We start from the raw sequence: 24,547 nt of genomic DNA, 5'->3' as shown, positions 1-24,547 counted from the left end.
GACGGGGTTTCTCCATGTTGGTCAGGTTGGTCTCGAAGTGTGATCCGCTCAAAGTGCTGGGATTACAGGCGTGAGCCACCGTGCCCAGCCCAGGAGGATTTTTCTTTGTAAGAACCTTTTACAATGATCTGTGGGGGTCCATCCCTCCTATTTTACAGGAGAAAATAGACGGTTATCTAGGCTTTGTGAGTGCCAAGTTCGCACGCGGCTTTCGACTCCGTGGCTACATTGTCGGGCCGGGATTTCGCGATTTCGAGGAGGGATGCTCGGTCTCCTCCTACTAACGTGGTTGGGGCCTCGGCCAGGGCCGAGTTCCGCGGGGGAGAGCCCCAGGGTTCTGCCACCGCACCGTTGACCTAAAATGCACGTGGGGACAGCCAAAGGTCCAGTCTCCCGTCTCGGAACCCGCGGGCCCCCGAACACGTCTGTCTGCTTGGTCTTCTTTGAACCCAAGTCCCACCGCCCACCAGGATCCTAATGACGCCGGCCTGGGGAACTCCCACGCACGCGCCGTTCAAACGCCCCGCCCTCCGCGGCCCAATCACCGCACACCTTGTTTGGACGTTCGACCAGAAGCGTCCTATCAGCGAGCGCGATCCTAGAGACTGACCAGGATCCGTGACGCCCGTTCGGGTGGGCAGTGCCAGTGCGCTGAAGGGCAAGCCTCAGGGGAAGCTTGTGCCTTATTTAGTAAGATTAGCTTGACTAAGGGAGCGAAGGGCGTTACACTGCTTTTGGAAGCAGGTGGTGAGGCTGGCGTCGCCATGTTTTCTAAGGGACTTCCTCAGGATCAGATCCAAAAGTGAGTGGTCCTTTAGGGGCTTTTTTTTTTTTTTTTTTTTTGAGACGTTGTCTCGCCCTGTCACCCAGGCTGGAGTGCAGTGGCGCGATCTCGGCTCACTGCAACTTCCGTCTCTCGGGTTCAAGCAATTCTCCTGCCTCAGCCTCCAGGGTAACTGCGATTACAGGCTCCCGCCACCACGCCAGGCTAATTTTTGTATTTTAAGTAGAGACGGGATTTCACCATATTGGCCAGGCTGGTCTTGAACCCCTGACTTCCAGTGATCCGCCAACCTCAGCCTCCCAAAGGGGCTTTTAAATGTAAGGGCCGCGCAGGGGCTCCGGGTAGGGCATGAAAGGTTGGGAGGGGCCCTAGCCATTGTCTTTTTTGTTATTGTTAAGGCTGACTTTTTTTTTTTAGGCTGTCGCCCATTCTAGAATGCAGCGGCGTGATCTTGGCTCACTGCAGCCTCGACTTCCCTGGCTCAAGTGATCCTCCCACCTCAGCCTCCCGAGTTGCTGGGACCACAGGTGCCACACCACGCCCGCCTAATTTTTTTTTCTTTATATATAATATATATTTTTTTGTAGTGACGGGGTTTCGAACTCCAGGACTCAACGGAGCCTCCCATCTCAGCCTCTGGGTGAGATTATAGGCGTTAACCGTGACTCCCTACCCAGTATAAACTCAAACACACCAGGCACAGCAGCTCATGCCTGTAATCCCAGCACTTTGGGAGGCGAAGGCAGGTGGATCACCTGAAGTCAGGAGTTCGAGACCAGCCTGGCCAACATGGCGAAATCCCGTCTCTACTAACAATAACAAAAATTAGCTGGGCGTGGTGGCAGGCGCCTGTAATACCAGAGATTCGGGAGGCTGAGGCAGGAGAATCGCTTGAACCCAGGAGGTGGAGGTTGCAGCCAGCCAAGATTGCGCCATTGCACTCCAGCTGGGGCAACAAGAGTGAAACTCTGTCTCAAAAAAAACAAAAAAAACAAAAACAAAAACAAATAAAACATTGCTGGGCGCGGTGGCTCACACCTGTAATCCCAGCAGTTTGGGAGGCCAAGGCGGGCAGATCACTTGAGGTCAGGAGTTTGAAACCAGCCTGGCCAACATGGTAAAAACCTTTTCTCTACTAAAAATACAAAAAAATTAGCCCAGCGTGGCAGTGGATGCCTGTAATCCCAGCTACTTGGGAGGCTGAGACAGGAGAATCCCTTGAACTCGGGAGGTGGAGGTTGCAGTGAGCCAAGATCATGCCATTGCACTCCAGCCTGGGCGACAGAGCGAGACTTTGTCTCAAAAAAAAAAAAAACAAAAAAACCAAAACCAAACATTTAAAAAATAAAAAACCAAACAAGGCTGGGCACAGTGGCTCATGCCTCTAATCCCAGCACTTTGGGAGGCTCAGGCAGGCAGATCACTTGAGGCCAGGAGTTGGAGACCAGCCTGGCCAACATGGTGAAACCCTGTTTCTACTAAAAATACAAAAATTAGCTAGGCATGGTCGTGGGAGCCTCTAATCCCACAGGCTGAGGCAGAAGAATCGCTTGAACCTGGGAGGTGGAAGTTGCAGTGAACCGAAATTGCGCCACTGTACTCCAGCCTAGGCGACAGAGCGAGACTCCATCTCAAAAAATAAAACAAAACAAAACAAAAGTGAAAAAAAAAAAAGCTGGGCATGGTGGCGGGCGCCTGTGGTCCTAGCTCCTCAGGAGGCTGAGGTGGGAGGATCTCTTGAGCCCAGGAGTTTGAGGCTGTAGTGAGCTGTGATTGCACCATTGCACCCCAGCCTAGTGACACAGTGAGACCCCATGTCCATACACAACAAAAGCAAAAGAGGAATACAAAAATAGCTATATATTTTTAGTGTTTGCATTTAAGAAACTGATGCTTTTAACACAGTAATACATTACAATATAATTATTATACTCACAATATTGTTACAAGAGAAAAATAATACATAAGGCAAGGTAATGAGGCCTAGTTCCTAATGAGGGTTTTCTTTCAATTCAGTGTCTCTAGGTCCAGAATACTTGCTTGAGGCTAAAATAAAGGTTTAAATTTTAGAGTTTTGGCTGGGTGTGTTGGCTCGGGCCTGTAATCCTTGCACTTTGGGGAGCCAAGATAGGAGAATGGCTGGAGCCCAGGAATTTGAGGTTACAGAGAGCTATGATCATGCCATTGCACTTCAGCCTGGGCAACAGAGTGAAACCCTGGCTCTTAAGAAGGAAAAAAGAGTTCGATAAGTATCCCCAACTTCCTAGTTGAGGACCTGTCAGAGTTGTTCCCCTCCTCCACCAGGGACTTCCTCTGGGTTTCCTACACCTGCTCTGCCTAATTTCTTCTCCCTCAGGATCTAAGAGGTCCAAACCACCTTTTAAATTTTTTTAATTTTTTTTGAGACAGAGTCTTGCTCTGTTGCCCAGGCTGGAATGCAATGGGGCGATCTCGGCTCACTGCAACCTCCGCCTCCCAGGTTCAAGCGATTCTCCTGCGTCAGCCTCCCAAGTAGTTGAGACTATAGGCTCCCGCCACCACACCTAGCTAATTTTTGTAATTTTAGCAGAGACGGGATTTCACCATATTGGCCAGGCTGGTCTCGAACTCCTGACCTTGTGATCTGCCTGCCTCAGCTTCTCAGAGTGCTGGGATTATAGGTGTGAGCTACCATGCCTGGCCAACCACCTTGTCTCTTAGATGGGACAAAAAAAAGCTGAGATCTGTGGTATCCGAAGTTGGGGATCCCAAGGAGAAGGAAGGTTCCAAAAGAGCCTGTTGAGACAAGAGAACCCTTGTATGCCTCAAGTCAGACTTCTCAGGGCCTATCATTTGCAAAGATCTCCCACTACAGAAACTGTCTGGGGCAATTTCAGTACCTTTTCTAGGCATTTCCATTCTCTTAGATTCCAGGTGGCACCAGGCTGCTTCCAGGCTTGAGGAATATAACAGTGGGTTTCTATTTCCTTCTTCTTTTTTGTTTATTTATTTGTATATCAATGGGTTTCTAAAAGTAACACAACTGGCCAGGCACGGTGGCTCACGCCTGTAATCTCAGCACTTTGGGAGGCCGAGATGGGCAGATCACCTGATGTCAGGAGTTCGAGACCAGCCTGACCAACATGGCGAAACTCCATCTCTACTAAAAATACAAAAAGTAGCTGGGCGTGTTGGCATGCACCTGTAGTCCCAGCTACTCAGGAAGCTGAGACAGGAGAATCACTTGAAGCTGGGAAGCGGAGGTTGCAGTGAGCCGAGATCCCACCACTGCACTCCAGCCGGGGCGACAGAGTGAGATTCTGCCTCAATAAATAAATAAATAAATAAATGTAACACAACTAAAATCTTTTCTTCACTCACCCCTTTCCCTGTGAATGATACAGAGAGAGAGGGCTGCAAAGTACAGGTAGGGAGGAAAGCTATATTTTGTTTAGCATATAACTGAACTCAGGTCTTGTACCACATTCTTTTTAAAGAGGGTCCCTTTAATTATCACACTTAATCTTCGTGACAACCCTAAGAGGGAGAAATTATTATCCTTGGAAATTAAAGCAGAAAGGCTAAGTCTCTTGCCAGTGAGGAGCAGAGGTTAAGTTTGCTTTGTAAATGGGAATTCTCAAGGAAACATAAGCTCTTTAGAAAGGGGCCCAAAGATGACTTTAAGTGTTTGAAGCTTTAGGTACATTGCTTTTGGTTGGAGTGGGAGAGTTGTGAAGGTCAGTCCATGCCTGGAATCCCTCCAAGGTGAAGATCAGTGTTTCCTTTGCCAGTCATTTAAAAAGATTAGAATGGGCTGGGCACGGTGGCTCATGCCTTAATCCCAGGGATTGGGAGGCTGAGGCAGGAGGATCACTTGAGCCCTGAAGTTCGAGACCAGCCTGGGCAACATGATGAAACCAGGTCCCTACAAAAAATGCAAAAATTAGCCGGGCATGGTGGTGCATGCCTGTAGTCCTAGCTCCTTGGTAGGCTGAGGTGGGAGCATCACTTGACCCTAGGAAGTCGAGGCTGCAGTGAACTGTGATTGCACCACTACACTGCAGCCTAGCGATGGAGTGAGACCCTGTGTCTGTCTCTGTCTCTCTCTCTCTCACACACACATGCACGCACACACACACACAGTAGCACGAGTTGGGATCTCAGTTTTTTTATCCAGATTGAGGGTAATATCTTCTAGAAGTCTAAATGAATCAGCCTGAGAGAGTGATGGAAATGGGAGATACCCTAGTAGCCAAGGAATGGAACACTGAAGCTGACTGTACTTCTATTGATGGCTGTTGTGATATCTCAGTTCTTCTTGGTTTAAAAGAATTTAGACAAGAGACACAACAAAAAAAGTGTAGCATATAGTAATTTATTGCAAAAGAAAAAAATATTTTGTAAGTTAGATGCCACAGCCTGGGCAACCCGTTTCTACTAAGAATAGAAAAATTAGCTGTGTGTGGTGGCACACACCTGTAGTCCCAGATACTCGGGAGGCTGAGGTGGGAGGATTGCTTGAGCCCGGGATGCGGAGGTTGTAGTGAGGTGAGATCGCATCTCTGCACTCCAGCCTGGGTGACAGAGCGAGACTCTGTCTCAAAGAAAAAAAAAAGTTAGGTGCAGAATAGACAGGACATCCTGAGAGCGTGAGGATTCAGGGCGGGCTGCTGGTAAGGATGAGACAGCAAAGACTGACACTAGGAAGAGTCCCTTTATGGGAGTCTTACACGATTATTCATAAGGGGATGGGAAGAGGTGTCACTAGTAAGCTTGTTCTGGGTGGTCCTCTGGGTGCACATGCACAGTAGCTGTACATGCTTGTTCATACCTCATCATTCAGCATCTTAAATCTCCACCCAGGGGTGTGTTTTTACTATTATAATGAGGAAAGGATCAGTTTGAGGACGGGTAAAATGAAAATGTGCATGCTCTCTAGACGGGACAGTCCCTACTGAAGATAGCTTTGCTTGAATGAGCTCAATTACAATGCGAATGCTGAGGCTTATTATGTTGGTCACCACAGCCGCTGCATCCCAAGAACATGATCATCAACCTTCAAGGCTTCTCCAAGAATGTATACTGTAGTGTGTCTCACTGCTTAGAGATAGCAGAACATACTAGGAAGCAGCCTTCTTGTTGGCCAAGCTCTGTCTCCCTCAGATAACCCTTTGGAAATAACTGCCTACCACAGACCCCATACTTGACACAGGTAATGCATTTAAATCTCACATGACATTTCTGTGAAATAGGTAGCATGATCCCAGCTTCACAGATGAACCCCTCACTTGCTTACTTCCAACAGCTGCCGCCAGGTGGAGCCAGGGTTCAAAGGAGGTTCTGATTCCAAGGCCTGACCTCTTCCCTCTGAACTACGAATGAACCTATTTCATTTCCTGTGCCTCATAGCCTGTAAAGGGGGTGAATTATGGAATGAGGGTCCGCTGTACGCCTCTAGGAGTAAAAAGACAATCTGTTCCTTTGGGTGGAGGAGAAGCACCGAGGAAAGAGTAAAGCAAAGACAATCGTTTTCTTTTTTCTTTCTTTTTTTTATTGAGACGGAGTTTCCCTCTGTCGCCCAGGCTGGAGTGCAGTGGCCCGATTTCGGCTCACTGCAACCTCCACCTCCCAGGTTCAAGCGATTCTCCTGCCTCAGTCTCCCGAGTAGCTGGGAATACAGGTGCGCACCACCACACCCAGCAATTTTTTTTTTTTTTTTTGAGACAGAGTCTCGCTCTGTCTCTCAGGCTGGAGTGCAGTAGCGCGATCTCGGCTCACTGCAAGCTCCGCCTCCCGGGTTCACGCCATTCTCTTGCCTCAGCCTCCCGAGTAGCTGGGACTATTAGGCGCCCGCCACCACGATCGGCTAATTTTTTGTATTTTTAGTAGAGACGGGGTTTCACCATGTTAGCCAGGATGGTCTCGATCTCCTGATCTCGTGCTCCGCCCATCTTGGCCTCCCAAAGTGATGGGATTACAGGCATGAGCCACCGTGCCTGGCTGAGACTCTACTTTCAATTCTTTTGCCTAGTACCTGGAATTGCCAGATCATATCGTAATTCTGTGTTTCTGCTTTTACTTTTTTGAGAAACTACTATATTGTTTTCCACAATAGCTGCACCATTTTTGCATTCCCATCAACAGTGCACAAGAGTTTCAATTTCTCCACATTATCATCAGCACTTATTTCTGAGTGTTAATAGTTCTTTTTTTTTTTTTAAGACGGAGTCTTGCTCTGTCACCGAGGCTGGAGTGCAGTGGTGTGATCTCGGCTCACTGCAACCTCCACCTCCCGGGTTCGAGCAATTCTCCTAACTCAGCCTCCTGAGTAGCTGGGATTACAGGTGCCGGCCACCATGCCCGGCTAATTTTTGTATTTTTAGTAGAGATGGGGTTTCACCATGTTGGCCAGGCCAGTCTCAAACTCCTGACCTTGTGATCCGCCTGCCTTGGCCTCCCAAAGTGTTGGGATTACAGGCATGAGCCACGGTACCTGGCTTGATGTTTCTAATAGTTGCCATTATAATGAGGGTGAGGAAAGTATATATTTTTTGAATATTGACCACAGCCTCACCCTAATCATCCCTGCTGAAAACAATTGCTTTATTAATTTGTTTGTTTGTTTTATTTGAGAGACAGGGTCTCCCTTAGTTGCCCAGGCTGGAATGCAGTGGCACAGTCATAGCCCATTGTAGCCTCAAACCTTTGGGCTCAAGTGATCCCTCTCAGCCTCCTGAGTAGCTGGGAATACAGGCGCACGCCACCACGCCCTATTGCTTTATTTTTTATATTTTTGAGATGGAGTCTTGCTCTGTCGCTCAGGCTGGAGTGCAGTGGTGTGATCTCGGCTCACTGCAACCTCTGCCTCCTGGGTTCAAGTGATTCTCCTGCCTCAGCCTCCTGAGTAGCTGGGATTACAGGCACACGCCACCATGCCTGGCTAATTTTTATATTTTTAGTAGAAACGGAGTTTCACCATGTTAGTCAGGCTGGTCTCAAACTCCTGACCTCGTGATCTGCCCACCTTGGCCTCCCAAAGTGTTGGGATTACAGGCATGAGCTACCACGCCCGGCCTATCATATTCCCTTCTACACAGGCATAAGCAATCTGACAAATGATATCTCTGTTTGTTGCACACACGATCATCCTGTATTTGGATGTGTTGTATTTATTTTTATCCTTTATCACCAAGCATTTCCGAGCATAGTAATGTGGTTTTACCCTCTTGTTGTCTTCTAAATTTCACTTGGTATCTCTTAAAGTAGGCCTTATTCTTTTTTCCTTCTTTCTTTCTTTCTTTCTTTCTTTTTTTCTGAGACAGGCAAGCTGGAGTGGGCATGGAAGTGCAGTAGCGCCATCTCGGCTCCCTGCAACCTTTGTGTCCCAGGCTCATGCAATTCTTCTGCCTCAGCCTCCTGAGTAGCTGGAATTACAGATGTGTGCCACCACACCTGGCTAATTTTTATATTTTTAGTAGACATGGGATTTCGCCATGTTGGCTAGGCTGGTCTTGAACCCCTGGCCTCAAGCAATCCACTGCCTCAGCCTCCCAAAGTGCTAGGATTAAGGTGTGAGCCACTGTGACTAGCCTGAATTTTGGCTTTGAATACCCTAAGCTTAGAAGATCTGTGTGCTCCTCCTGGCTGGCCTCAGAGGGGCCAGAGTTCACCGAGCCAGGTTTGTGGGCCTGCCCTTATTTCTCATGGCGTAGCTTGACATTAGAAGCTTCCCAGAACTTTCTGTATGTAAATAATTTGGTGACTTGGCATTTAGGATGGAAACAGCTGTTTCTGGGGTTCTGTTGAGATATCAGTTTTTTGAGAAATCTGTTTCCATGGCAATGCCCACATTTACATTTTTGTTTGTTTGTTTGTTTGTTTTGAGACCAGAGTCTCACTCTGTTGCCTAGGCTGGAGTGCAGTGGCACAATCTCGGCTCACTGCAACTTCTGCCTCCTGGGTTCAAGCGATTCTCCTGCCTCAGCCTCCTGAGTAGATGCGATTACCACCACGCCTGGCTAATTTTTCTATATTTTTAGTAAAGGCAGGGTTTTACCATGTTGGTCAGGCTGATCTCGAACTCCTGACCTCGTGATCCGCCCACCTCGGCCTCCCAAAGTGCTAGGATTACAAGCGTGAGCCACCAAGCCCGGTCTTTTTTTTTTTTTTTTTTTTTTTTGAGATGGCGTCTCACTCCCATTGCACAGGCTGGAGTACAGTGGTGCCATCTCAGCTCACTGCAACCTCCACCTCCCGGGTTCAAGTAACTCTCCTTTCTCAGCCTTCCGAGTAGTTGGGATTACAGGTGTGTGCCACCATGCCCTGCCAATTTTTTTGTATTTTTAGTAGACATGGAGTTTCACCATGCTGGTCTCGAACTCCTGACCTCAGGTGATTCACCCGCCTCAGCCTCCCAAAGTGCTAGGTTTACACTTTAGGTCTTTTTTTTTTTTTTTCGAGACAGAGTCTTGCTCTGGCACCCAGGCTGGAGTGCAGTGGCACAATCTCAGCTCACTGCAACTTCCATCTCCCGGGTTCAAGGGATTCTCCTGCCTCAGCCTCCCAAGTAGCTGGGATTATAGGCACCTGCCACCATGCTGGGCTGATTTCTTTTTTTTTTTTTTTTGAGATGGAGTCTCGCTCTGTACCCCAGGCTGGAGTGCAGTGGCGTGATCTCCGCTCACTACAAGCTCCGCCTCCTGGGTTCACACCATTCTCCTGCCTCAGCCTCCCGAGTAGCTGGGACTACAGGCGCCTGCCACCATGCCTGGCTATTTTTAAAAATATTTTTAGTAGAGACGGGGTTTCACCATGTTAGCCAGGATGGTCTTGATCTCCTGAATTCGTGATCCGCCTGCCTCAGCCTCCCAAAGTGCTGGGATTGCAGGCGTGAGCCACCGCGCCTGGCTGCCAGGCTGATTTTTGTATTTTTAGTAGAGACGGGGTTTCACCAGGTTGGCCGGGATGGTCTCCAATTCCAGGGCTCCAGTAAGTTGAGCTGCCATGCCCAGACCACCTTATAATTCTTAGTTCCAATTATCTTGTCTCTGCAAAACAAGAATAAGAAAGAACAGAAGGAAGAAATGATGGCCAAAAGCGAAACAAGAAAAAAGAAGAGAATTAAAAAATAAACTTAAAAAAATGCAAAGGAAAAAATAGAAACAACAACCAAACAAACAAATAATAAATAAATGGGGGTCAATGGCCGGGCGCGGTGGCTCATGCCTGTAATCTCAGCACTTTGAGAGGCCGAGACGGGCAGATCATGAGGTCAGGAGATCGAGTCCATCCTGGCTAGCACGGTGAAACCCCGTCTCTACTAAAAATACAGAAAATCAGCCGGCCTTGTGGCGGACACCTGTAGTCCCAGCTACTGGGGAGGCTGAGGCAGGAGAATGGCGTGAACCTGGGAGGCGGAGCTTGCAGTGAGCCAAGATCACGCCACTGCACTCCAGCCTGGGCGACACAGCGAGACTCCGTCTTAAAAAAAAGAAATGGGGGTCAAGAAACTGAATGTGGCCTGTGTGAGGAAGTGGTCAGTATGTCACAAGTGGCAGGACCCCTGGAGAAGCCAAAGGCCCTATCTGCAGGGCCTGTGGCCAGACATGGCCTGGGGGCTCCTCAACCATGAGGTGACAGTGCACTCAGGCTCCAGCGGCTTTGGCTCCCTCCTCTTCCTGGGCAGCCCCTCCAAATCCACTTGCTGGAGCAGCCCTTCCCTGTAACTGCCCACCCCCTCAAACCAAGGGTCTGCTCCAGCATCTGCTCATTCATCCACAGAGACGAGACACCCTGCTGCTGCCCCCAGAGTGGCCACTGCGTTCGAACAAGTGGGGCTCTGGCCACCCACAGGCACACACATGAGGGAGAAGCCGTAGGCATGTCTTGACCGTGGGCAGCTCTTTGCCTCCACCTCACTGTTGGTCCAATACCAGGAAATCCACTCTGGTGACCATCCCCATGTTTGTGTGTTGGAGGCCGGAAGAATGAGGGTTGTGACCAACTCAGTATACCACTGGAGGCTATATGAGCAAACAGCAAACTGTTCTCATGGATGCAGGATGTGGGCAAGCTGACAACTGCATCTGCCGCCAGAAGGAATGCTGAGGATGGTCATGCCATAGGTGAAGTGTTCCTTGTGGTTATCTATAGGAACATCTGGAGCCTGTTGTATAAAGAAAGCAATTATGTGAGCCTGTGATAAATCAAGCAGCTGATCAACCGTTGCCTCATCCTCCCTGTCGATTCTACCTAATAAATACGAAGGGCTGTAGAAGCTCAGGGCCCTTATTCCCTAGAAGCAAGGAGCCCCCTGACCCCTTCCTTAAAACAAATCCTTTTGTCTTTGTCTTCATTTCTGCGTTTGTCCTCCTTCATTCAGTCCCAAACCAACAGCCACAAGTGGTGCCTAATCAGGGACGTGAAGGAAGAAGGTCTGCTGGAGCAGAGAAACTGAAACTGACCAGATGAGCGAGAAACCCCGGGACAAATCTGCTGGCAGAGGATATAAGGTCAGTGCCCTAAAGAGATACTGGGAGTGGGAAGTTTGTGAATCAGGGTAACGTGGGGCAGAATTTGTCAACTGAGGAGCAACATTATGTGCAGTTGCTTAAAGTTTTACTTAATCTGGTGCTCAGGTTAGTTCTCAAACACTAAGCTGCTGCAGGAGGTTGTTATGCATAACCCATGGTTTCCACAGACAGGCACTCTCGATGCGGAAAATTGGGACAGTGTAGGGGAAGGATTAAAACAGGCTTATCAAAAAGGTCTTAAAGTTGATCCTTCTGTTTTGACTTTATTCCATACTGTCCTCCTGCCATTGTCTCCTTCTTATTCTGCCGGACAGCAGGAGCCATGTTCTGAATCTCAAATTTCAAAAGAATCTTTTGTCCCACCAACAGCGCCCATTGAAATAATAAACAGGAGAGGGAGGATGAAAATTGGCCTGTACCGCCCCCTCCAGTAGTGGACACACGTGTACTGTCTCCTTCAGTAACAGAAATAGAGACCCCAAAACAAAGAATTCTACGCTCTGCTGCCATAGCTGGAGAGCCCTTCGAACCTTGTGCTTTTCCTATTTCTATAAGGCTGGATCCAAATAATCCACAGCAGTTTATTCATGAACACACCCCACTAGAGTTTAAGTTGTTGAAGGAATTAAAAGCTCATGTACTGAATAATGGAGTACAGAGCCCATTTACTTTAGGATTGCTAGAATCTGTATTTGGTGCTATGCGCCTTCCACCCTTTGATGTAAAGCATTTGGCCCGCACTTGTTTGTCTGCTAGTTCATACCTGACATGGAATTTAAATTGGCAAGAACTGTGTGCAGACCAGGCTAGACAGAATCGTGCTGCTGGACACAGGGACATTACAGAGGATATGCTGTTGGGTAATGGCCCTTATTCAGACCTGCAACATCAAATGGCACTCCCAGAAGCTGCTTATCAGCAGTGTGCACTGGCCGCTAAACGCACGTTGGCCACAATTCCAGAGGAAGGGGGTCCCAATACAATCTTTTTTACGTGCCATGCAAGGGTTGCAGGAGCCCTCTGCACATTTTCTTGCACGATTACTAGAGGCAGTGAGGTGTCAGATTCCTCATACCGCGGCTGCAGAGATGCTAACTTTAACTTTAGCTTTTGAGAATGCAAACGAGGATTGTAAACGTGCACTGGCTTCTGTAAGATGTACAAAAAACTTAGGAAATTTTCTCAAAGCCTGTCAAAATGTGGGAACTGAGCTTCATCGCTCTACAATGTTAGCTCAAGCAACGGCTAATTTATTAGTGGCCAAATCTAGAAAGGGCCAAGGGTCAAACTCTAAAAGGGGAAAATGTTATAATTGTGGAAAAATCAGACGTTTCAAAAGGGAATGCCATCAGACCTCTGGGCAGAAGGGATCTTATAATGCAGTACCCTACCCCCAACAGAAAAAAACGCCAGGACTTTGCCCTCATTGCAATAAAGGAAATCATTGGACTAATCAATGCCATTCACAATTTCATCAGAATGGGACCGCCCACATTGGGAAATGAGAAGGGGGCCTGGACCCAGGCCCCTCAAACAATGAGGTCATTCCCCATCCAGGCCACAACCCGACTTCAGGGGTGGATCTCCGGAGGAACATTGATTCCCTCTCCCCAGGAACACCTAGAAGCGCAGGAATAGATCTCCCAGTCAGAGAACGGGTTACGTTAGTCAGAGGGACAAAAACCACTAAAATTCCCACCGGCCGGCATTTGGGGTCCTTTGCCAACAGGATATATGGGATTAATTTTGGGTAGAAGCCGTTTCAACTTACAGGGCATTACTATAGTCCCAGGAATTGACTCTGATCATGAAGGAGAAATTCAAGTAGTGGTAATGTCACAAGATCTGTGGGTTTTTGAACCGGGAGAATATACAACTACTGCTTATTGCCTGCAAATTACCCTTCTCCACATAAGGAGAAATGAGGGAATCAAGGATTTGGGAGTACAACTAGAAGGGAAATTCACCCCAAATGATAGCTTCTAATCGACCCACGTGTACAGTGCAAATTAAAGGAAAAAAGTTCTATGGGCTTATGGATATGGGAGCTGATGTGTCAGTAATATCTAAAAACAATTGGCCCCCATCCTGGCCCCTGCAATTAACTTCTACATCCTTAGTGGGAGTAGGAAAAGTTCAAAGTGTTCAACAGAGTGCTGAGATTTTACCCGTCTCAGACCAGATGGACAGTCGTGTACTTTTCAACCTTATGTTGCAAATATAGCTGTTAACCTATGGGGCCAAGATTTACTTACAGCACGGGATATGAGACTTACAAATGAAACTATTGACAATCCAGGATTTAAAATGTTAAAGAAAATGGCATATCAGAACGGAAAAGGCTTAGGAAAGTCCCAACAGGGAAACCCTGATCCTATATCAATAACTGGGCAAACAGATAGAAAAGGGCTAGGTCGTCAGGATTTCTGACAGGGGTCATTAATATTTCTCCTCCACCCAATGCTTTGCCGCTAGAGTGGCTGACTGACAAACCTGTATGGGTGGATCAATGGCCCCTATCACAGGAGAAACTAACTCAACTCCATCAGCTAGTAAAAGAGCAATTGGATGCAGGATATATTGAAGAGTCAGCCCCTGGAATTCATCAGTATTTGTAATTCCAAAAAAGTTAGGAAAATGTTTCCTACTGTTTCATGATTTGAGAGCTATTAATGCACAGATTAAACCAATGTGTGCATTACAGCAAGGTCTGTCATCCCCGGCAGTGATTCCAAGAGACTGGCCTCTTGTAGTAATAGATCTTAAAGACTGTTTTTTTTTTGTTGTTGTTGTTATTATACTATTACACGAGCAGGATAGGCCTTGATTTGCCTTCTCTGTGCCTTCTGTTAATCAAAAAGAGCCTGTCTCTCATTATCAATGGAAAGTTTTACCCCAAGGCATGCTCAACAGTCCTATGTTATGTCAGCATTTTGCAGGACAGACATTAAAGCGGCCTTGGAATATGTTTCCCACTGCCTACATCATTCATTATATGGATGATATTCTTTTGGCTGCTTCTACAGATTAAATTTTACATCAGTTATTCAGAGAAATAAAACGGGCTTTGACTAAATGGAATCTCAAAGTAGCTCCAGAAAAGGTGCAAACAACCTCCCCATACCAGTACTTAGGCACTATTGTTACTGAAAGAAGTGTTTGGCCTCAAAAAGTAGCTCTCCGTAAGGACAGATTACAAATTCTGAACGATTTCCAACAATTATTAGGGGATATTAACTGGCTGCACCCAATGCTAGGTATTGCTACTTATTAACTCAAACAGCTTTACCAGACCCTCCAAGGAGACTCTTCATTAAGCTCTCCTCTGCAACTTACTAAGGAGGCAGAAGCTGAGTTACAGCTTGTAGAGCAGGTGCTTCAGCAACGACATGCCTCCTGGCTACAGCCACAAAAGGCTTTGCTTCTGTTTATTCTTCCTACCCTCCATTCTCCAACAAGACCTTTAGGCCAATTCATAGACAAATCTGTAGTAGTATTAGAATGGCTTTTTAAAAAATCCAACCAGACAGTGAAATCTTTGCAAGTTTGTCTTTAATTACTCAACTTATAACAATAGGTAGGCAGAGATCAAAAATACTTATGAGATATTATCCAGAAAAAAATTATTGTTCCCTTGGATTCCCAACAACAGGCAGCAGCATGGAAAATGTTGACTGCATGGCAAATTGCTCTCACAGATTTTGTAGAAATAATAGTTAACCGTTATCTATCAGACAAAATTTTGCAATTTGATAAAGCTCTCCCTTTTATCCTTCCTGTGATTACTCATCACAAGCCTACTCCAGGCGGACAGACTTATTTCACTGATGGCTCTTCCAAAGGCTGAGCAGCTATTTACGGACCTAAGCATACTCAAACAATAAAGACCTCTGGAGTTTCAGCTCAATGCTCAGAACTAATGGCAGTTATTCAGGTTTTACAGCTCACCGCTTCATCTCCTATTAACATTGTCTGTGATTCAGCCTATGTTGTGAATGTAGCCAGTCGCATTGAAACTGCCACTATTAAAAGCAGCCTAGAACCAGAGCTGTTTAACTTATTTCTAAGACTTCAACAAGCTATTTTCTTTCGTGCTGTTCCTTTTGATATTTCTCATATCCACTCTCACACACAACTCCCTAGACCACTATCTCTAGGTAATGATAGAGCAGATAAACTGATCAGTTCTGTATTTCAACAAGCCCAAGTTTCTCATGCATTATTGCATCAAAACACCTCTGCCCTTACTCATATGTTTCATCTGCCTCGCAGCCAGGCTCCAGCTATTGTGCAAGCCTGCCCTACTTGCCAGCATGTCCCTGGTGTTGCACCCATGGAAGGATGCAACCCATGAGGCTTGGCTCCAAATGAAATCTGGCAGATGGATGTTACACATATAGCAGCCTTTGGCACACTCAGCTATGTTCATGTGACTATAGACACCTACTCTCATATGTTACATGCCACATGTCAAACAGGGGAAACAGCTGTCCGTGTCTGACGACATTGTTTGTGATTATTCGCCCATATGGGGGTTCCTAAACAATTAAAAACTGACAATGGATCTGCTTATGTTAGTCATGCTTTTCAAAATTTTTGCAGTTATGGGCAATCACTCATAAAACAGGAATTCCTCATAACCCTGGAGGACAAGGAATCATAGAGCAGGCACATCAAACATTACAATGTATGTTGAAAAAACAAAAAGGGGGAATAGGAGACCAATTAACCACCTGAAACAAAATTACATTTAGCCTTATTTACTTTAAATTTTTTGACTCCTGGTACAGATAGTAAGACTCTGGCAGAATGACATTGGCAAATGTTAGAAGGAAAGAGGAAAGTTTATCCAAAGCTATTATGGAAATCCCCGGAAGAAGGACAATGGAAAGGCCCAGTGGATTTACTGACATGGGGACGAGGATATGCTTGTGTTTTTTGTTGTTGTTGTTGGTTTTTTTTTTTTTTTTTGAGACAGAGTCTCGCTCTGTCACCCAGGCTGGAGTGCAGTGGCATGATCTCAGCTCACTGCAAGCTCCGCCTCCTGGGTTCATGCCATTCTCCTGCATCAGCCTCTCCGAGTAGCTGGGACTACAGGCGCCTGCCACAACGCCAGGCTAATTTTTTGTATTTTCAGTAGAGATGGGGTTTCACTGTGGTCTCGATCTCCTGACCTCGTGATCTGCCTGCCTCGGCCTCCCAAAGTGCTGGGATTACAAGCATGAGCCACCACACCCAGCCTATGCTTGTGTTCTTACAGGAGATGGACAAACCGTGCGGGTGCCCTCTAGGTGTGTGCGACCATGGAATGGGGGACTGGGGGGATCTGTGGATCCCAACCATGCGTCCGGTTTCCCCAGTATGAGCCATGAGCCAGTGGAATCTGAATGCGAAGACAGAATGAGGGCCAACCGGAGTCACAATGACATCAACCCCGATAACATGGGGACAGATCAAGAAACCCACACAGGAAGTTGAAAAACTGCTGGAGCGCCAGGGTCAGGCAAAAACCCCTGACTCCATGTTTATGGCCATGCTAGCTGTAATATCCTGTGAGGTATGTTTTCCCTGTGCAGAGGCAAAAACATATTGGGCATATGTTCCTAACCCACTGGTAGTGTGACCATACTCTGGAACGACACTCCTCCGGAGATATATCATGATCAAGGAGCATAGGCACCAGGACCCCTAATCTCCCCTGACACAGAGCAACTAGACTCTCAGAACAATGGTATCAATTATACCACTCCATTGGAGGAACTTCCTTTATGCGTCACCCAGGATACCTCACTCAACTGCAGTTGCCTTGCAATTCAATCCCAAGCATGGCTGAGTTACCATGGAAATATTATGTACCTATTAGGCCTTAGCTCTATTAATATTACTGGTGTGGTTACTAATCACTCCCGGCCCCATCGCCCAAATTGTATTGATTATACAGAATGGGCTCCCTTTGATAATTCTCACCCCTCTCCTTGGGCCCACTGTCTTGGCCCCTTAGCTAGACAACAGTCCATGTTAATGGGAGACGTTATTGACTGGGGTCCCCGTGGTCATTTAGATGGGAGAGATGAGAATCAGACCTCATGGCATAAGCTTCACTAGCACTGGTGGCAAAACTTTAACATCTCTTCACTACATCACACTGGGATTCAATCCCAATCTGTCACGTAACTTGCTTGGCACGGAATGGGCTTTAGCCCACCTTTGCCTCAATGGCATTATCAAGGAAAGAGAGGTCCAATTCAGGAGTCGATATGGAAGGCAGCACTCCCGTTTATGAATGGCAGCATTTGGGTTGGGACATTACCCAATAATAGTAATAGTGCTCAACACAGTTTTAATGTTACCTTTACAGAAAATATTACCACTCAATTTACAATTTGTGTTTTTTTTGTTTTTTTTGAGACAGAGTCTTGCACTGTTGCCCAGGCTGGAGTGCAGTGGTGCAATCTCAGCTCACTGCAAGCTCTGCCTCCCGGGTTCACGCCATTCTCCTGCCTCAGCCTCCCAAGTAGCTGGGACTACAGGCGCCCACCACCACGCCCGGCTAATTTTTTTATATTTTTAGTAGAGACGGGATTTCACCCTGTTAGCCAGGATGGTCTCGATCTCCTGAACTCGTGATCTGCCCGTCTTGGCCTCCCAAAGTGCTGGGATTACAGGCGTGAGACACCGCGCCCAGCCTACAATTTGTGTTTTTAATCCCTATGGCTTTCTAGCAGCAAAAAAGGACCAACTCCAGGTAAACGATGCCCAATTGGCTTGTGATTCCTGTCAGTTGTATAATTGCCTTAATCATAGCACAATACAAACACACAGCATATCCACCCTAATAATTCTAGGTTGCATTCCCGGATTATGGATTCCTGTAAATCTGTCCAAGCCTTGGGCCCCTGCTTTGCATTTTGTAAAACTCCTTATTACTCAGCTTACTCATCGTGCTCGTAGAGCCTTAGGCATGATAAGTTTTGCTATAGTATCCTTAGTCACATTAATAACCTCTGTTGTGGTGTCCTCCATAGCACTGCATAGCTCCATTTAAATAGCTCAATATGTAGAAAATTGGACACGTATAGCCAACCAGGCATGGATGCTTCAAAATAAAATTAACACCGAGATACAAACAGAAGTGGCAATGTTAAAGACTACTGTTCTGTGGCTAGGAGAACAAGTACAAAGCTTGCAGTTGCAGCAGCAATTGCATTGTCATTTTAACCATACTCATATTTGTGTAACCAATTTGGAATACAATCAAAGTGAATATCCATGGAACCTTGTAAAGGCCCATTTACAGGGAACTTTTTACATCCAGTGTTATTTTTGATATTAATGATTTACAAAGTAAAATCCTTAACTTGAATAAGCAAACTCAAGCATTTCAGCCCTCTTTAAAATATTGGGCAGAATTCCAGCAACTTTTAGAGAGCCTTAACCCTTGGACCTACTTCAAACAGCACCTCAGTGTCTTTTGTGTAATTATTGGAAAAATGTTATTATGTTTCTGCTTTTTGTTCACAGTCTGTAAAATCAGCTGGACCACCAGCTGGCAATTGAGAGCTGCACAGCCTGCAATTACCTTTATTCAATTAATGCAAAAACAGAAAGGGGGAGATGTTGGAGGCCGAAAGAATGAGGGTCGTGACCAACTCAGTATACCACTGGAGGCTATATGAGCAAACAGCACACTGTTCTCATGAATGCAGGATGTTGGCAAGCTGACAACTGCATCTGCCACCAGAAGGAATGCTGAGGACAGTCACACACCAGGTGCAGTTGTTCCTTGTAGTTATCTATAGGAACATCTGGAGCCTGTTGTATAAAGAAACCAATTATGTGAGCCTGTGCTAAATCAAGCAGCTGACCAACTACTACCTCTTAGTCCCTGTTGATTCTACCTAATAAATATGAAGGGCTGTAGAAGCTCAGGGCCCTTATTCCCTAGAAGCAAGGAGCCCCCAACACTTTCTTTAAAACAGATCCTTTTCTTTGTCTCCATTTCTGCGTTCGTCCTCCTTTGTTCAGTCCCGAACCGACAGCCACATTTGTGGGTCATGCAGTGTCTAATTCTCCCAGAGAGCTCACCTGGTCCAGCACCAGCTGCCCCCACACAGGGGACGAGCTCTGCAAGGGCTCCGACTGCAGCCACCTCTTCCACCTGAGGAGGGCGCTGTCCATGCACATATGCGGATGTGTGCACAGATGTGGGTGCCAGTTTGCATTCCCCTCCCTTGTGGCCACCACCAGGCACACGCACTTGGGTGAGCACTGCCACCACTGCCTACAGTGTGGCACTCCCCTTGCTGACTGGGAAACTTGCTCCAGCACCAGCTTATCCACGCAGGAGAGAAGCCCTACTGGTGCTTTGACTGCGTGTGGTGCGTGCACCAAAGAGGCTCCCTTGGCCATTCATAGGCACACGCATACAGGTGAGAAGCCTCAGTCCTGCTCTGAGTGTGGCATCTGCTTCTCCTGCTAAAAAAAAGAAAAAAAGAAATAAAAGCTTGGCTTTTCCCTTTTTAGATGGAGTCTCACTTTGTCCCCTAGGCTGGAGTGCAGTGATGTGATCTCAGCTCACTGCAACCTCTGCCTCCCATGTCCAAGCGATTCTCCTGCCTCAGCCTCCCAAGTAGCTGGGATTACAGGCATGTGCCACCACACCCGCCGAATTTTTTTGTATTTAGTAGAGAGGGAGTTTCACCATGTTGGTCAGGCTGGTCTTGAACACCTGACCTCAGGTGATTTGCCCTCCTCAGCCTCCCAAAGTGCTGGGATTATAGGCACGAACCATCGTGCCTGGCCTGACTTTTCTTTTCTTTTTTGAGATGGAGTTTCACTCTTGTTGCCCAGGCTGGAGTGCAATGGTGCAATCTGGGCTCACTGCAACCTCAGCCTCCCCGGTTCAAGCGATTCTCCTGCCTCAGCCTCCTAAGTAGCTGGGATTACAGGCATGCACCACCACTCTCGGCTAATTTTTTGTATTTAGTAGAGACAGGGTTTCACCATGTGGGTCAGGCTGGTCTTGAACTCCTGACCTCAGGCAATCCACCCGCCTCAGCCTCCTGAAGTGCTGGGATGGATTACAGGTGTGAGCCACCACGCCCAGCTGGCCTGACTTTTCTTAACAGATTCATGCAGCCCAGGTTTTTTGTTTGTTTGTTTGTTTTTGTTCTATTTATTTAAACACAGAGTCTCAATCTGTTGACCACGCTGGAGCGCAGTGGTGTAATAATCATAGTTAACTGCAGCCTTGAACTCTTGGGCTCAAGTCATCCTCTCGCCTTAGCCTCCCAAAGGGCTGGGACTACAGGCATGAGCCACCATGCCCACACGCCCAGCCACAATTAGGAGGCTAGAGCTCCCGCCTTTGTTGTTGTTGTTGTTGTTGTTTTTGTTTTTTGAGACAGGGTCTCATTCTTTTGCCCAGGCTGGAGTGCAGTGGTGCAATCTTGGCTTACTGTAGCCTTGACCTCCCAAGTCTCAAGCGATCCTCCCACCTCAGCTTCCCAAGTAGCTGGGACTATAAGTGCCCGACACCATGCCTAGTTAATTTTTGTATTTTTTGTAGAGAAAGGGTTTTGCCATGTTGGCCAGGCTGGTCTTGAACTCCTGGGCTCAAGCAATCCCCCCACCTCGGCCTCCCAAAGTGCTGGGATTATAGGTGTGAGCCACCACACCTAGCCTGTAACTGTAGTTTTTTTTCCACCACCTCTGTTCAAACATCTCCTTCCTCTGAATATCTCACTGCTGCCTCCTCATCCTCCTCCTCCTTCTTCTTTCTTCTCCTTCCTCTTTTTTTTTTTTTTTTTTTTTTGAGACGAGTCTCGCTCGGTCGAAAGCTCTGCCTCCCGGGTTCACGCCATTCTCCTGCCTCAGCCTCCTGAGTAGCTGGGACTACAGAAGCCCACCACCACGCCTGGCTAATTTTTTATATTTTTAGTAGAGACGGGGTTTCACTGTGTTAGCCAGGATGGTCTTGATCTCCTGACCTGGTGATCTGCCCGCCTCGGCCTCCCAAAGTGCTGGGATTACAGGCGCGAGCCACCAAGCCCAGCCTTTTTTTTTTTTTTTGAGACTTGGTCTTACTCTGTCACCCAGGCTGGAGTGCAGTGGCACCATCTTGGATCACTGCAACCTCTGCCTTCCAGTTTCAAACAATTCTCTTCGGCTGGGCCTGGTGGCTCATGTCTGTAATCCCAGCACTTTGGGAGGTCGAGGCGGACAGATCAGCTGAGGTCAGGAGTTCAAGACCAGCCTGACCAACATGAAGAAACCCCATCTCTACTAAAAATACAAAATTAGCTGGGTGTAGTGGCGCATGCCTGTAATCCCAGCTACTCGGGAGGCTAAGGCAGGAGAATCGCTTGAATCCGGGAGGCGGAGGTTGCGGTGAGCCGAGATTGCTCCATTGCACTCCAGCCTGGGGGACAAGAGCAAAACTCCGTCTCAAAACAAAACAAAAACAAAACAGAAAACAATTCTCATGCCTCAGCCTCCCAAGTAGCAGGGACTATAGGCATGTGCCACCAAGCCCGGCTAATTTTTGTATTTTTAGTAGAGACAGGGTTTTGCCATGTTGGCCAGGCTGGTCTTGAACTCCTGGCCTCACGTGATCCACCCACCTCGGCCTCCCAAACTGCTGGGATTACAGGTGTGAGCCACTGCTCCCGGCCTCATTGCCTTCTAATTTTGTGACTTTTCCTGCCACATTGTTTGTCTTTATTCCTTGAAAGCTTTGAGGTTAGTGTTTTGCCCATAGTATATGCTTTACAATATTGATTAAAGGGTTAGAGAGATAGATGTGCATGTCACTAGCTAAGAGACATGGCAAATGGTGTATTCTCCTGCTCACAGGACCCTTGGGGGTGGCATTGAGCTGGTGAAACTCTGCAGTATAACACATACATAGAAGTAGGGGCTAGGCCGGGCGTGGTGGCTCATGCCTGTAATCCCAGCACTTTGGGAGGCAGAGGTGGTTGGATCATGAGGTCAGGAGTTCGAGACCAGCCTGGCCAAGATGGTGAAATCCCATCTCTACTAAAAATACAAAAATTAGCTGAGCACAGTGGCGGGTGCCTGTAATCTCAGCTACTCGGGAGGCTGAGGCAGGAGAATCACTTGAACCCGGGAGGCCAAGGTTGCAGTGAGCCGAGTTTGCACCACTGCACTCTAGCCTGGGCAACAGAGCAAGACTCCGTCTAAAAAAAAAAAAAAAGGGCTGGGCACAGTGGCTCACGCCTGTAATCCCAGCACTTTGGGAGGCTGAGACGGGTGGATCACGAGGTCAGGAGATCAAGACCATCCTGGCTAACATGGTGAAACCCCGTCTCTACTAAAAATACAAAAAATTAGCTGGGCGTGGTGGCGGGCGCCTGTAGTCCCAGCTACCCGGGAGGCTGAGGCAGGAGAATGGCGTGAGCCCGGGAGGCGGAGCTTGCAGTGAGCCGAGATCGCGCCCCTGCACTCCAGCCTGGGTGACAGAGCGAGACTCCGTCTCAAAAAAAAAAAAAAAAAATGTGGAGGCTAATGGGGTGGGTGCTGGCTTGTTCCATTAGCAATTTTCAGTTCAGTGCCTTTCACATACATGCTTGTATCATTCTGTTATGATTCATTGTGAATTTATATGCTTTACTAGACTGTAAGCTCCATTCAAAGCATGGCCTATGACTTATTTATGTACGCTCTCCCAATTGCCTAGCACTATGCTTTGTACGTTGAACAAATGTCACGTGAAAATAATGTAGGGAGATTATGCAGAATATTGAACTTGAGAAGAAAACAAGAGCTCAGGTGGATTCCTGGTTTAGCAAGCAAATTAGGATACTGTGAAGGAAGGATGCCTATCAGTGGTATGAATAAAGGCTCTGTCTGCCCCAGGTTTAAATCTTTATTCCCCGCTCCTTACTAGCAGTATGGCCCTGGAAACTCATGGAATCCCTCTGAGATCGTTTCTTCATTAGTAGAACCAGGATGATAACCATTGGTTCACAAAATGCTAGTAAAGAATTAATAACGGGCTGGGTGTGGTGGCTCACTCCTGTAATCCCAGCACTTTGGGAGACTGAGGTGGGCGGATTGCTTGAGCTCAGGAGTTCGAGACCAGCCTGGGAAACATGGCGAAACACCGTCTCTACCAAAAATACAAAAAATTAGCAGAGCACTGTGGGTGCATGCCTTCACTCCAGCCTGGGCAACGGAATGAGACCCAGTCTCAAAAAAAAAAAAAAGCGAATAACTAATGGCTCCGGTGCTGTGGCTTATGCCAGTAATCCCAGCCCTTTGGGAGGACGAGGCAGGAGGATCACTTAGCCTAGGGGTTCGAGACCAGCCTGGGCAACACAGGGAAACCCTGACTCAACAAATAACATAAAAAATTAGCCAGGCGTGGTAGTGCACACCAGTAGTCCCAGTTACTCTGAAGGCTGAGGCGGGACGATTGCTTGAGCCCAGGAGTTAGAGGCTGCAGTGAGCTGAGATTGCACTACTGCATTCCATCCAGCCCGGGTAACAGTGAGACCCTGTCTCAAAAAAATAAAAATAAGGCCGGGCATAGTGGCTCACGCCTGTAATCCTAGCACTTCGTGGGGCCGAGGTGGGTGAATCACTTGAGGTCAGAAGTTCGAGACCAGCCTGGCTAACATGGTGAAACCCCATCTCTGCTAATAAATATGAATATTAGTCAGGAGTGGTGGCGCGCACCTGTAATCTCAGTTACTCGGGAGGCTGAGGCAGGAGAATCGCTTGAATGTGGGAGGCGGAAGCTGCAGTGAGCCGAGATTTCGCCACTGCACTCCAGCCTGGGCGACAGAGCACGACTCTGTCTCAAAAATAAATAAGTAAAATAAAAATAATAAAGATGAAATATGTAATATGCTGGGCATGGCGCCTGCCCCCAGGAAATGCTAACCATAATTCCCTCCCCTAAAGGGCAAACAAAGAATATAACCATTCTCCAAAGTCAAGGATGCTCTGAGAACACCAGTAAAAGGAACTCAGGATAATCTCAGCTCTAACTCGGCCAGAGTGGCTCCATCGCTCAAATCGTTCCCTCCTTCAGTGATTGGCTGAGCCTGCCAGAGTCGAACAGCGGAAAGCAGCCCCAGGGCCTCTTGCTGCCCCCAGGTCGGTGCAAGTCGCTTCACAACTCCTTGTAGTCGCCTTATCCTAGCAGTCCAGCTTCCTGCCCTTATGCAGCTCTTGGCTTCGTTCAAACGGACCGCCTTTGCTACCACCCAATCAGAACGCTCGATCT

General features: G+C 47.4%; 2 long non-coding RNA genes across 2 annotated transcripts; one reads left to right on the top strand and one right to left on the bottom strand.

The window, feature by feature from the left end:
• Positions 1–607: 607 nt before the first annotated feature.
• Positions 608–24,417, top strand: LOC134808800 (uncharacterized). The gene is made up of 3 exons (XR_010152581.1): positions 608–802; positions 11,145–11,274; positions 24,223–24,417. It is a non-coding gene; the product is annotated as an uncharacterized LOC134808800 (long non-coding RNA).
• Positions 18,849–19,770, bottom strand: LOC107968822 (uncharacterized). The gene is made up of 2 exons (XR_001710287.4): positions 19,381–19,770; positions 18,849–19,107 (listed from the first exon to the last, which is right to left on the bottom strand). It is a non-coding gene; the product is annotated as an uncharacterized LOC107968822 (long non-coding RNA).
• Positions 24,418–24,547: the final 130 nt, after the last annotated feature.

This window comes from Pan troglodytes, chromosome 18, assembly GCF_028858775.2.
Source record: "Pan troglodytes isolate AG18354 chromosome 18, NHGRI_mPanTro3-v2.0_pri, whole genome shotgun sequence".
Classification (NCBI taxonomy): Eukaryota; Metazoa; Chordata; class Mammalia; order Primates; family Hominidae; genus Pan; species Pan troglodytes.
The sequence above is the reverse complement of the archived record's forward strand: the minus strand, read 5'-3'. Positions and strand labels throughout refer to the sequence as shown.